Source organism: Pteronotus mesoamericanus, unplaced genomic scaffold (assembly GCF_021234165.1).
Source record: "Pteronotus mesoamericanus isolate MK-2021 breed Mesoamerican mustached bat unplaced genomic scaffold, CSHL_Meso_final scaffold_232, whole genome shotgun sequence".
NCBI lineage: Eukaryota > Metazoa > Chordata > Mammalia > Chiroptera > Mormoopidae > Pteronotus > Pteronotus mesoamericanus.
The window spans coordinates 3,154,202-3,167,222 of record NW_026555311.1 but is presented as its reverse complement, the minus strand read 5'-3'; the positions used below and the strand labels follow the sequence as shown (position 1 = coordinate 3,167,222).

At 34.1% G+C, this 13,021-nt stretch overlaps 1 pseudogene; it reads left to right on the top strand.

Annotated features, from left to right (window-relative positions):
• Window positions 1-3,057: 3,057 nt before the first annotated feature.
• LOC129085224 (proline-rich protein 11-like) overlaps window positions 3,058-13,021 on the top strand; it is a 44,832-nt pseudogene continuing 34,868 nt past the window's right edge.

The following is a 13,021-nucleotide window of genomic DNA, read 5'->3' as shown; positions in this document are numbered from 1 at the left end:
TAACTGAAAGTTCCTATTTACCTAAAAAAAGATATGCCCAACAGACCAAATTAATTGCTCTAACTCAAGTTTGTTCATTGGCCAAAGATCAATTAGCCAGAATGTAAATTGATAGTTGCTATGCTTTTGAGGGAGCTCAAAACTTTGGAATGTTGTGGAAGCAACAAGGTCTCTTAACTTTCTGAAGGCAGTCTATTAAAAATAGAAAACAGGTTGCACAATTATTAGATGTTATTCAGCAACCAAAACAACTGGCAATTATCAAAATTCCAGGACATTCTAAAGCTACCACCATGGACACAAAAGGAATTCATTTCGCTGATACTGCAGCAAAACAAGCAGCACTAAGCAAGACCCAAGAATGTTCTTTGCTCCTGTGTAAATTGGAAGACTCTTTTACACTTCAAAAAAAACAGCTACAGAAGAAAAGAAGATACGGTAACAAAAGTGGGAAATCTTTGACCCAGACAAACAAATACGGCTTGGACCCAATGGGAAACCAATTTTACCTTTAGGGGTTTAATTGCCTATACTTCAACATGTACATGTAATAACACATTGGGTTCCTGAAAATGATTCAATGAAGTAAACAATATAACTGGAAACTTTCTCCCACTGCAGATCATAAAGTGTAGGGCAGATGTTCTATCTGTCCCCAGTATAACCATGGAAAACCACTCCCTGGATGCAAGGGACATTTCCCACTCCCTTTAAGTCCATTTGAGGTACAGCAATTGGATGGTATCCAAATGCCACCATCTCAAGGATATACATATGTGTTCACTATGATTTGCATATTCTCTCCTTGGGCTTGAGGCTTTCCCTAGGAGAGCAACAGCCTTAATGGCAGGTACATTTTCATTGGGAAACTAACTTCTTTCTAATTGGGAAATTCCCTCTGAGTTAAACACTGACTAAGGGACTCATTTTAGTGGGCAAATAATGCAATCCATTTGTAATATTTAGCCTATACTACATTTTTACTGTGCTTATCATTCCCCTCTGTTTGATGGAAGATACAAAATGGCACAATTAAAAGTCAACTAGCTAAATTTTCAGAAGCCTTTATCTCCCTTGGCCAAACCCTCTCCTATAGTGTTCCTCAGCCTGAGATCCAACTCTCTTTGTAAACATAGCCTTTCTCCTTATAAAATAATTACTAGTCACCCTATGCATCTAGATGAAGGGGCATATGAACCAACCTTATTAAGTGGAGTCACAGTGCATTATTGTCAAGGACTCATTAACCAGCTTAAATCTATTGATAAATCAGTAACTGATTCATTTCATAGTGTAGTGCACTCCCGGGCAATGAAGACTTCAAAGACCATGGTTTACAACCAGGAGATTTTGTCTATTGAAAGGAACACCAAATAAAAGAATCTCTCCAACCTCACTGGAAGGGACCTTTTCAGGTGTTAGTAACTAATCCACATGCAGCTAAACTTAAAGGAGTTTACCTATGGATTCACATTTCTCATCTAAAAAAGGCAGCTAACCACAAATGAACATCTACCCCTGTCCCTGACACTTGTCTCTGCCTACAGTGGACCTCAAAAACTTCTCTAGAATGAAAAGCTGCTGACTTCAGAGGTAGACAGCCATCCCAAGACATCAACAAGGCCTATTTATCTACAGATCATGTCAAACTCAGAAATAATTTTGTTTGATTGTCTTTATCTATCTGCTAGTGACATTAGTCACAATAAAAGTTATACTTGTTCCTTGAGTTTTTCCACTTAGTTCTTATTATAAATTGAGGTTTTAAGAATTAAAATCTTGATATATGAAGGAATAACTTTGCAGTTTTTCAGAGGGTCCCCTGGAATACCTCAAAAGACTTATCTTTTATGTTAAATTGCACGGGAAGCACTGTAAAATAAGTTAAGAAAAATTTCTAGGGTATATTGTAAGGTTTAACAATGGTTGTAAATTAAACAAATAGTTAGGGCTATGAGAAACCAAGATGGCCCAGATCCCTGACAACTCTTTATTTTTTTCCAGCTTTTGCATTCCTTCATATATCATACTGCATTTAAGCTGGACTTATGTAAAATAAAGAAAATTTGGGTAGACATTATTGAAAGGAGACATCTTACAATATTTTCAAGCTAAAGAAGATGTGTAAAATAACTGTTAATACTCTTTTTATGGCTTATGTAAGCGTTATACTAGATGCCAAATACAAAAAAAAATGAGACAGAAAGCAAAAGTTAGAACATGATAGTTAGAATTAATCCAGAGTAATGTTTGCAACGGGGGCTGTAAGACCTGTCTGCCTTCCACTTATCTGCTCTTCCCTTTAGAGGGAAATTTGGCCTCAACTCACATCCCATAGTTATTGCCCCATTCCTATTGGTCCACCGTTTCAACAAGACAGTGTTGATAATGACACTTCCCAGGAATGAGCCTTCCTAGCACTGTGTGAGACCACACTATCTGACCAAGCTCAGTCATCAGTGCATCCTTTGGATTGTTTTGTGACCTAAAGGGGAAACTGTGGAAGGAAGGGGGTTCTACAGAAAGTAAACTCACAGGGTGATCTGATCATAAATTTCTAATTATGTAAGTCATGGGAGACAGTCACACTCCAGACCTATAAAGTTTTTTTAATAAAAGCTGTATCTTTGCCTCAAGCAAGCCTTGTCCATTGTTTCTGTGCATCAAGCTCAATAAATTTTGAAATGCTACCTTTTAGACTGCTCCTTCTAATGCATGACCACCCTTTCAAACCCCTCTTTCTAAAGCCTAGCCACCCTCAAAAAAGCACATAACCTTAACTACCCTGTAATTCAGCCCCTGCATAACCACCCTCAAGAGAGCACAGCCTTGACTATCTTATAATCTGATTTCCCACCTTGTTGCATGTAATCTTACGTTCCCTCCTTAATCTCAAATGCATAACTGTTATTTTCCAAAGCATTTATCTGTTGAGATCTTGCTTCCAGGTACATTCTCAGTTTGGCTCAAATAAATTTCTATAGAAAGCCTCCACAGGTTGGAATATTCCTATGTCAACAACACAAACTTAAAAATGTTAAGGAACCCAAAGTCAAGATGGCAAATGGCAGAACTGGGATTGAAACCCAGGTTGGTCTGACTCAAAGCCCCTGCTGGAAAAACGTGGTCTTCACTGGAGCCCATAAGGTAACACTGAGAACATAAGCACCAGTCACAAGTAAAGCAGTGTCATTGCAGCAGAGTGTTCACTCTGAGGGCTCTTGATAAACATCCTATAATAGTACCATGACTCTAAAAGTTTTGTTGGGAATTTCAAGGAAATATAGAATATATACACTGCACCAACATTTCTGTTACTCTAAATAATTCAACTTTTTTTTATTTTAGAAGTGTTCAAACATAACCTGAATACTGTTTTTTTAGAGTAAGATATGTTAATATTTATTTTAAATCTATATATTAATAAATATGTGTCCTACAAGGGGAATAAAAAATGTATCTAAAAAATTTTTTTAAACAGAAAAATGTATATTTAAATTTTGCTAAACACTGAGAGGAAAAAAATTGGTAAATTCAATTCAAAACATATATTGGTCACTTACTCAAATAACATTATATATGTATAATATTATTTGAATTACAAATTAAATGTTTGAGAAATTTTTTATAATGTAAATTTTAAAAGAATAATCGGGAAAGACAGATGGGGCTTCAAAGTAGAGAAACGCTTCTCACAAAAAAGCCTCTTTTGATAATTCGCGCAGTAAAACATGTGTCATCACAGTGTACATTTTATTTACAAGGGATTAGTTGGTTATATCCTGAGAATAAATACAATGCACTTCAGATTTTCCTTAGGCTGCTGAGATTATATTATGACATTGATTTCTGTATCTGTCGTCATATTGTAACCTTAAAATGTATTTCTGAGCTAGTATAGACTACCTCAGGGCTTTGAATATATCTACTACAGCACTAAGATTGCAAAAAGATCATAACCAAAGAAGTATAATTTATTATTACTGAAATTCTGAAAAACAATTTCAATTTTATATGATTTCTAAAACTTTATTCTAAAAACATTATTGTAGGAATCTAGTGATGACGAAGTAGGCAATTTGAATAAATGCTCAGCTAGAAAAAATCAACAAAATATAAAAACATATTCTCCAAAGTATCAGAAAGCCAAAGATAGTGAAGAATTACCAGACCAAGATCTGGGGAGGCTGAGGACCGAAGAGATGGGCCTGGCATTTGAATATACTTACTCTTTGGAGGATTTGAAAAACTCAGAAGAGGCAACTCAGTGGCTGAGAAGCTTAGCAGTGCTGCTGACTGTACCGCACAGCTAGAAGCAAAGGGGTTGGAATCCACAGGGGCCAGCTTTCTTTTGGTTAGTGCTTGTAAGACATATCTGGGTTTAAACTCAAATTGCTTAGTATTTACAGTAAATGAAAACAAAGTTAAAGTTTAATTAAAAGAAAAATCTTGTCAGAATGAATTTTTATAAAACATTTTATTCTATAATAGACACACCTAAAACAAAAAGATACAGCAAGTTGAAAGGAAAGAATAATAAATGTTATACCATACAACTCTAACAAAAAGAAGCACAATGTAACCATATTAATATAAAGCACAGTAGGTTTGAAGGCAAAAGTACATTTCATAATGGTAAAAGTTCAATTCACCAGGATATAATACAATTTATAGCATAACTTCAAATATATAAAACAAAAATAGGCAGTACTATAAAAACTAAACAAATCGACAATCATAAAGATCCTAACGTATCTCTTTCAGTAAATATTTTAATAAACAGGCAAAATATCAGTAATAACTTAGAAAATTTGAACAATTAACAAGCTTGAACTAATTGACAGGTGCAGAACATAACACTAAATAAGTATAGACTAAGCATCTTTTTTAAACATATATAACTCCTTTATAAAAATTGATCCTGTTCTAAACTATAAAACAGGTTTCAATGAACTTTAATGGACTGACATCCACAGTATGTTTTCTAACCAATTAAGGTAAAATAAACATTAATTTTTTACAAAAACATCCTACTTTGGAAATTATTCAGTACATCTCAAACCATTTATAGATTTAATGCAATCCCAATAAAAATCTAAGCAGCCTTTTGCTTTATTTTGGGTTATTGATTTTGACAACATGGTTCTAAATGTACATGAAAATAACAAAGGGCAAAATTATCCTGATACCAAGATTTATATAAAACTACACTAAACAGGGGTGTCTTACCTTTGTCCCACATGAAGAAGAGTTGTCTTGGCCACATGTTAAATACACTGTGGCACATAATCACAAAAAAGTCTCATGTTTTAATTAAATTTACGATTTTCTGTTGGGCCATATTCACAGCCATTGTGGGCTGCATGCAGCTGGCAGGCTGCAGGTTGGACGCCCTTGATTATTAAAACAATATGGTATTGTTACAAGGATGGATAAATAAACCTATGGAACAGAACATAGATTCAAAAAACATTCACCAGTCTATGGGCAAGTGACATAAAAATAAGGCACTGCAAAAGAGCAAGGAAAGAATGAACTTTTCAACAATTTGTGCTGAGACAATTAGATGCCCATGTGGGAAAAAAGTAAATTTTACCTCCTACCATGGACAAAATATGAAAGGCAAATTATGATAGCTTCTAGAAGGCGATATTAGAGAGTATATTTGTAACCTCAGGATATAGAAAGACTTCTTTGACAGAACAGAAAAACTACTTTTAAAAAGGTGAATTAAGTGGACTACACTAAATCCCTTCTAATCATAAAAGATTATGAAAAAAGGGTTCAAAAATTGGACTACATTAAAGTTAAGACTTCTATTTTTCCAAAGGCCCCATGAAGAGAGTAAAAAATCAAGATACAAACTAGGGAAGATAACTATAATGCTGTAACCAGCAATAGACACAGATCCTCAACAAATTAGTGAGAAAAAGTCAATACAATAGTAAATATTGGTAAAAGACATCAGTGCTTTACAAAAAAGTATATCTAAATAGCCTGTAAATATGAAAGATGTTCAACATCATAAATAATAAGGGGAGTGGAAATTAAAGCCACCACGAGAGAGAACGATATCCCACCAGAATGGCCAGAATGAAAACATCTGATAATATCAGTATCTGAAAGTATCAGAACAGTGGGAATTCTAACACTAATGTCAGCAGTGATCTTAGAAATAATATGGAAAACAGTTTAGAACTGTCTTTTAAACTTGAAAATACATATGACCTACCATTTCCACTCCTCAGTGTGTAATAACAGTAACTGTGTGCACACGTGCTTTAAGAGACATGTTCAAGAATGTCCATGGCAATACCATTCATAGTATCAAAAAGTTGGAAACAGCACAAATGACAATCAATGCAAATAATAAATTATGGTATATTCATGCAATAGAATTCTATGCAATGATGAAAATGAATAAACTACATTCAAACAACAACATGGATTATTCTTACAAACCATTGAGATAAAGTCAGATACAGAAGAATTTATATCAGTTTAATTTATATAAAGGTTCTTAAATAGACAAAACTAAACTACAGGGATTGTGGACATATGCTTGAAAGCATCTATAAAGAAAGGCAAAGAAATGATTATAACGTTAGTCAAGGTATTAGTCAGCTTTAGGAGGGATGAAGGGGCAATGACTGGGAGGAAGAGTGGAGAGGAACTTCTGTGGAGATGCCAGTGTGCTATTTCTTGCATGGGTTACGTAGATATTCACTCTGCAACAAATTATTAGGCTGTATTTTTATTTTGTGTACTTCTCTGTTTGTATCTTATGTTTCACAATTTAAAAGTATTTTTAAATTACCTTCTGTATTAGGACTGAAATTAAAATTCAAAATATTATTTTGATAGCTATCTGATATTGTAGTGATATACCCGAAATGAGTAAAAAATACTGCCATTGCAGAAAAATATTCACCAACAATTGAGCCAAAGTAATAAATAGTAATAATAACAAATGTAACATTAATAATGGCTGAGACATATAGCACTTAGTACATGTCAGGCACTATTATAATCACTTATATATATTAAATCATTTAATCTTGTGAGCACTATAAAATATATAGACCAGAAATATCTAAATAACATCCTCTCTTGTAATTTGAATCATAGCAATACTATTTGTGAAGAAATACACAGCACAAGAGAAACAACTCTGGCTATAATATAATAGCCACCATTGTCCCCAGCATGTATCTTTTTGCAAAGTCAAAGGTCACAGCAAACAAAATCACTTATCAAGAAGTGTATGCCAATAGTCAAGAAGAGATTAGAACCACTTCTTACACCATATACAAGAACAAACTCAAAGTGTATTAAAGACTTAAATGTAAGACTTGAAACCATTAAAACTCCTAGAAGAAAACATAGGCATTAAATTCTCTGACATTCCTCTTAGCAATATTTTTTTCCTATATATCTCCTTGGGCAAAGGAAACAAAAGAAAAAATAAATGAAACTACATCAAACCAAAAAGTTCTTGCACAGTAAAAGAAAGCAAAAAAATGAAAAGACAATCTACTGAATGGAATAAGATATTCATCAATGATACATCTAAGTGGTTAATATTCAAAATGTATAAAGAACTTACATAACTCAACATCAAAAAAATAAACAATTTAAAAATGGGCAAAGGACCTGAATAGACACTTCTCCAAATAGGACTTACGGATGGCCTATTGACATATGAGAAAGATACTCAACTTCACTGATCATCAGAGAGATGCAAATTAATGCCACTATGAGATACCACCTTACACCTGTCACAATGGCCATCATCAATACATCAACAGCAAAAAAGTGTTGCCGAGGATGTGGAGAAAAAGGAACCCTCGTGTACAAATGGTGGGAATGAAAATTGGTGCAGCCTATGGAAAACAGTGTGGAGGTTTTTAAAAAATTAAAAATGGAACTGCCTATGCAACTCCACTTCTGGTTATGTATTTGATGAAAACCAAAACATTAATTTGAAAATATGTATGCACCCACAGGGTATTATGCTAAGTGAAATATGTAATACAGAGTAAGACAAATATCATATGATTTTATTTACATGTAAAATCTAAAGAGCAAAATAAAAGAACAAACAAAATAGAAACAGAGTCATAGATAAAAAGAACAGAGTGACGGTTGCCCCAGCAGGAGACGGTAGATGGGGCCCTGGGTGGAAAAGGTGAAGGGATTATAAACAACAAGTTAGTAGTCACAAAATAGTAACAGGGATATAAAGTACTGCAAAGGAAATACAGTCAGTAATATTATAATAACTATGTATTGTGCGGACCATTTTGTAAAGTATATGCTTATCTAATGACTATGCTGTACATAAATTACACATATTAATAAAACAATATTAAATGTAAATAGTAATTAAAAATAATTTTTTTAAAAAATACTTGCACCCTTATGTTCATTACAGCATTATTTACAATATCCAAGATAAGAAAGCAATTAATTGCCCATCAATAGACAAGTGGGTAAAAAAGTTGTAGTGCATATACACAATCTGAGACACAAAAAAGAATGAAATCTGACTATTTCTGACAGCAAGGATGGATCTAGAGGATATTATGCTAAGTGAAATAAGTCAGTGAAAGGCAAATACCATTTCATTCCATTTATATGTGTAATCTAAAGAACAAAATAAATGAACAAACAAAACAGAAATATACTCATAGATACAGAGAACAAACTGATGATTGACAGAGGGGAGGCGGGTCGGGGGAAAGCGTGGAAAAGGTGAAGGGATTCAGAAGTACAAAGTGATAGTTACAGGGGTTACAGGGATGTAAAGTACAGCATAGGGAATACAGTCAATGATATTTTGATAACTGTATACGGTACCAGGTGGGTACTTGAAATATCAGGGGGATTACTTTGTAAATTATATAATTGTCTAACCACTATTGCGTACACCTGAAACTAATATAAACTAATATTGAATGTCATCTGTAATCAAAAAATGAAATTTAAGAAAAAGGAGAGATTAGATATTTTAAAAGAAATCAAGCCTGTCCATCAGCCAAGGGTGGAGACCGTTAGAAAGCATCGTAAATAAATGAGTGAATTCAGTAGAAGACTTTAAAATCCTGGTTATCTAATTCAGCTGTTTTGGACATCTCTTCTCTTGCCTTCAAATGCTCCACAGTAGAAAATTGTGACATGAAATGCATTTCTTTTTAATTTTTAATATCCCAATGTAGTGTTGAAATAACTTTTTCTTATATCAGCTAATATCCCAAATGAAATTAAGCTGACCTTGTAGGGTAGTAATGTGAAATAGCCACCAAATGATCCACAGTTGGAAAGATGTATTTGACCTAGTAGAACACCTTTAACTATGTAAACACTACAGTATTTTTGAGATGCTAGGGAGACATTTTTATCTTTTTTAAATTCTGTGGTTAAAAGCTCACTGAGAATTGTGTTTTAGCTTGTGACAACTTAAATATCCAACCTACTATTTGGTAAAATAAAGTCAGTTTCTTTAGATACACAGAATGGTACAGCCAACTAACTTGGAATTTGTTGAGTGTTCTACTTTCAATCCTGTTTATATTTGGTATAGGCAGACTGATTGTTTCAGCTCCTTTGCTCTCTCAACATGTAAAATAACTGCAGATGTAGAAAATAATTCTTCCTATAACTTTAATCAAAAATATCAGTGGCAGGGGGGCGCCTTTGGCAGGGTGACACCACTTACACAAGAAGAATAATAGGTATCCATCAATATAAGAAAAGGCTGCCCTGCTAAATTTAACTGAGAGTTAATTAGAAAACAGTCTATTTTATCTGGATTTATTGAAACAGTTAAAGAAATACTATGAAGCTGTGATGACAAACATATACACAAGATAAAAATCACTCTATCAATACCTATTTTCTTAGTGAATTAAGTTATTTGCATTAGGAAATACTAATGTTCTTTTCTTTTGTTCTCTTTACAAATAATCACTCCAATACATTTAATTTTAAAAAATAATGTTTAGAACATGTATAAAGGAGCCATGGACAAAGCTAAAGTGGGGAAAGATTGAGGGAGGGATGTGGGGGTGGGTGGGGCAGGGGCAAGTCATGGCAGGTGAATGGAGACAAATGTATTTGAACAATAAAAATAAAAAAATAATGTTTATGCAAACAGAAAAGAGTAGTAGAGACATTTTATAATATTAATATTATAATAATAGAGTAAAAACTATTTTTTAAACTAACAGGGTATTAAATTGTATCTCCTTCACAATCAAGATGTTGTATGATATTGTAACAGTGGAAATTTGTAACAGGAAATTCTAACCCACCCCACCATTTTTTTGACATTATCTCTGTAAGAGCTGACTCTGACTAATATGTAGCTTGTGTATAAACAGCATGTTTGTGTAAGAATCCCAGGAATTAATGTCAAAAGATAAAGACTCTGACCTTCAGGCATCCCAGCTCTGGAAGATTCTCTGGCCTCCAAAAACCCACATGACGTGAAGCCAAGATGACTAAACCAGGATGATGCACACGGGACCATCACTGTCCTTGTCAGAATGGGCTGTGCTAGTCAGCATGTAGAGAACTTTTCAACCGCCTCCCTTCATCTCTGTGTTCTGTTCCCCTCTCCCTCCTTATGAATACCTCTACCTCCACTGAGATGGGGAGTTGGGATTTGAGATGTCAGTTCCCAGTCTTCCCATGGAGGTGGGCTTTGTGACATGAACCGTCCCCCATCACCTGTCTTCCAGGTTCTGGGCACCTGAATAAACCACTTTCCTTCAAATCAGCACAAGCCCCTGAGTAGTGGCTTTCACAGCAGCAGGCAGCCAGGCCTGCGTTAGGTTACAGTATGATGCAAATTTTATGTTAATTGATTTAATTTAATAGGAAGATTTAGTATGCAATCCTGAGTGTACATTCATTAATTCAGCACTGAATTATCTTTTGTAAACCCTATTATATTTTTGATTAATCTTTAATTTTGAGATAATTGTAGGTCACATGCAGTTGTGAGAAATAATATAGAGAGATCTCATATACCACTTACATACCTTCCCCCAATGAAAATACCTTGCAAAACAATAGTACAATATCAGAACCAGGATACTGGCATTGATATAGTGAGGTTACAGGCAGTTTATGTCATTGCAAGGATTCCTTTGATAGCCATACCACCTCTTCTCTGTCCTTCATACTAAACCACTGGCAACTACTAATATATTCATCTCTATCATTTGTCACTCAGAATATATATAATTGGAATTATACAGAACATAGCCTTTCAGGATTAGCTTTTATTCACTCAATATTATTCTCTGAAGATTCATCTAAGTTGTTGGTCGTATCAATAATTCATTCTCTTTATTGTTGAGTAGTATGGAATGGATGTACCATAGTTTGGCCACTCATCTGTTGAAGAACATCTGAGTCATCACTGGTTTTAGGCTATTATACACAAAGCTGCGATACACAAGATAAAAATCACTCTATCAATACCTATTTTCTTAGTGAATTAAGTTATTTACACTAGAAATACTAATGTTCTTTTCTTTTGTTCTCTTTACAAATAATCACTCCAATACATTTAATTTTAAAAAATAATGTTTAGAACATGTATAAAGGAGCCATGGACAAAGCTAAAGTGGGGAAAGATTGAGGGAGGGATGTGGGGGTGGGTGGGGCAGGGGCAAGTCATGGCAGGTGAATGGAGACAAATGTATTTGAACAATAAAAATTAAAAAATACAGGCAGTTTATGTACAGGTTTTTGTGTGAACATAGTTTTTATTTCTCTGGAATAAATGCCAGAAGGGCAATTACTGGGCCATATTGTAGCTGGGTGTTTGTTTGTTTTTATTTAAGAAGCTGCCAAATTGTTTTCCTAAGTGGCTGTTCATTTGACATCTCCACAAGCAATGTGTGAATGCTCCAGACTTTTTACATCCTGACCAGCATTTGGTGAACCCTACTACAATTTTTAATGTCAGCTTATTGATAGGATACAAATATTCAGGCAATGTATTTGTGTACACAATTCCATTTCTTTATAAAATGATTTATTCAATTACATATAAATGAAAGGTGGCCAGTTAAAAAATATTAAGAATAAAAGTTGAAACCAATAAAATTGAAACCAATAAACTAGGTAACAACTAAAAATACTATTTTACTTAATGTAGTTCTCTATATAATTTTTATAAGCCAATGACTCATCCTCCATTAAAAAAAACTCATCTTCAATTGAAAAGCTCATCTTTACCAACCACTACTTCAGTTCATAGCTTTACCAAGAGTTTGTTGTGGGGTGTTTTTGGGGGGGAATGGGTCAAAATCCAATAAAAACCAACTTATTGGCATAAATAAATACCTATAAACAGAATGTTATCACATGTATTCACTTCATTTTCTTTTCTCTCATTTTCTATTTCTTTGTGTTTTTTATTCCATATTTACTTTCTCTTTGCTTCCGATTATTTATCAAAGCAGTTGTTACCTCTCAAACACAATTGTCCACAGAAGTGTTGCTAATCATCTGAAAAGACAAAAAAAGTCATAATCCATCTAGACTCAACTCACAGTTCACTACCTCAATAAATCCATGGGATTATATACCTATTCAGTTATTTAGGAAGTTACACCCAGGCTTAGGTATAATAAAAGCTTGCTAAAATGTCTTTTGTCCTTTTACTGGAATACACTGTCTCACATGCAAAACAGAGAAGCAGGAAGCAATCACAGGAAGAGGAAAGATAGCACTACACACTGAGACTAACCAGATCATGTTCTCTTGTGTTTTGAGTTAGCCTCTGCTTTCCATACCTTGAGAAGCATCAAATTAAAAGAATGTGACTTGAGACGGCAAAAAAAAAAAGTAACCACATAGATTTACAGGCATGCTCATAAGTGCATGTAGTTGCACAGCTCCAGGCAGAAGGTTTATGTTCATTTAAGAGTGGAAAATGTTTAACTTCTTCCAGAAGCACCATCTGTTTCCACGGCTGGTCTTGGTTTGAATTATTTATTACAAT